Source organism: Pyxicephalus adspersus, chromosome 1, assembly GCF_032062135.1.
Source record: "Pyxicephalus adspersus chromosome 1, UCB_Pads_2.0, whole genome shotgun sequence".
Taxonomy (NCBI): domain Eukaryota; kingdom Metazoa; phylum Chordata; class Amphibia; order Anura; family Pyxicephalidae; genus Pyxicephalus; species Pyxicephalus adspersus.
In genome coordinates, this window is record NC_092858.1 from 61,482,729 (window position 1) to 61,484,959 (window position 2,231).

The following is a 2,231-nucleotide window of genomic DNA, read 5'->3' on the forward strand; positions in this document are numbered from 1 at the left end:
AACTGCTTCATCAGACCCAGTTTCATGTGCAGAGGCGGGAATATAATATTCTTTCTATCAACAAGTGGCTCATGCAGAATGTTTGGATGATCTGGTTTTAGGGCAGATCTTGGAGGCCAATTCCTTTCCACCCAATGCCTCTCACAAGCTCAGCTGTCCCACATGTACAGATACAGGGATACTTGGTGTATCCGCATTGCTGACCAAGAAGGAAGCATAGCATTTTAAGGTCAACACAGATGACCCAATTGTGTTGGCGATATTGCAACAATTCAATTACTCTCTTTATGTTTGCATATTCTTCACAAAGTGAAACTGATGGGGCAATTGGGACTGACCCAAATATATTGATTGTGAAGTAAGTATTTCTCGTGGAGTCTTGATGCTAGGAGTTCTGAAGTCTTCTTCGATAGTCCCAAATCACTCAACTCATGCTGATCAAATCCCTATGAACAGAGTCCACTTCAATTTCAAACTCTTCATCATTGTTGTCACCTAGTTCATCACCATAATAATGTAGCGGTAACACATGTAGTGTAACAAAAACCGGCACTGGGATTTAATCTGAATGAGCCACTGGGCGTATAGCTGATGGTAGACTAGGATACTCTATGTTACATTTATTTTTCTTGTCATATCCTGAAGTTTTCACTATACAAAAGTACCAGTCACTGAAATGATCTCCTGGCTCTCACCACCAAAATGGCATCTTATTACTTGTTCCCTTTGCCCACATCCGTAAACCCTCGACACACTGTTTGCACAACTTATGAGGGGCCCAAGACTTATGTTGATATCTTGATCAAAACACAATAAATCACAATGCGATGGCCTCTCGGGCATGTGCAGAAGGAGCCTTTTCGCGCAAAGAAAAAAATTTGCTGATCTCACGCATCTGCAGTGAGATCGGAAAGTTTTTTTTTCCCATCCTACATCGCCTGATCTCCCGCCTGGGAAGGGTGATGTAGGATGAAGAACCCGGAAGAAGAGATGAAGATGGCGGCGCCCAGAGCGCCGGCTCCGGGATTGATGCCGGACGACACAATGCCGAGACTGCCCTGCGGGATTGAGGGTAAGTGTATTTTTTTTTTTCCCGCAGTTTTTAGTTTAGTTCTTCTTTAAGGGGTAAATAGAAACAATGACACTCTGACACAATTGTATCCCTGTAGCCTCAGAACAGTATTTGTTAAACAGAGACTTCTATGTATTGAAAGAAGAGGGGATCTAGCTACACACGAACTCCTGCTGACATTTTTAACAGATAGAAGTAACCAGTAAGTGCAGGTGAAGACTGCGGTCACACATTTGCATGCCTAAGGCTAACGTTTACTCTCTGACTATGTAAATATATTGTACCACAGGGGTGTCAAACTCTGGCCCAGGGGTCAAATCTGGCCCGCAACGTCCTTTTTTTTTAGCCCCCCAAAGGAATCCTAATAATGAATTGCAGCTGGCCCACAGCTGCATTGAAGTAGCGCCGCTACTACAATTCCTGGCTTCACTCGAGTCTATAGACCAGCGGCCTCTCTGCCTATGCGTGGTCCCGCAATAGACTATTTTATAGATGCAGGGAATTGTAGTAGCCGTGCTATTTCAGTTTCAAGTTTGGCCCATGACTTTGTCTAGATTTTTAATTTTGGCCCATTGTGTATTGAGTTTGACACCCCTGTTGTACAGAGAACAGCAAGTGGTTACAATCAAAACTTTATGTTGGGTAGTTCAGTTATGAAAGCTGCAGGTCTCAAACTGCAGTACTAGTGTAATTTTACCAAACCGTACAGTACTTTCTGTGAATGGTTTACGCTAGGTGTAATCTATGGTACCAGTCACTTGTCATATCTGGAGGAACTGTACTTTCCAGCCCACCCAGGGCAGGTCAAGGCTTACACACAGAATGTGTCTGGGCTTAGATGCCAGCGTTTCTCAGCTAGGGTTCATCCAGAGGTTCCTGGGGGTTCCCTAAACAATATGCAGTTTGTGCCTCCCAGGTCAGTTTAACTGATACCAATGATATTTTTTTCAATCGCTTTTACAAGCTAAACAGATTGCTTGACATTTCACTGCCATTATTACATTCTGAAATTATATGCATTATTTCTTTCATATTTTTGTTTTATTTTTCCATGCTGTTCATTCTAATTTTTTTTTTGGATCTTATGGTGTGAAACATCAAGTGAGGAGTGTAATGTTTAGAGTACACCAGAAATGCATGAACTGCCTATTGCCTGGAT

General features: G+C 42.6%; 1 protein-coding gene across 2 annotated transcripts in view; it reads left to right on the top strand.

The window, feature by feature from the left end:
* GGACT (gamma-glutamylamine cyclotransferase) overlaps positions 1 to 2,231 on the top strand; it is a 12,360-nt gene that overhangs the window by 5,345 nt on the left and 4,784 nt on the right. The gene's annotated exons all lie outside the window — the stretch shown is intronic.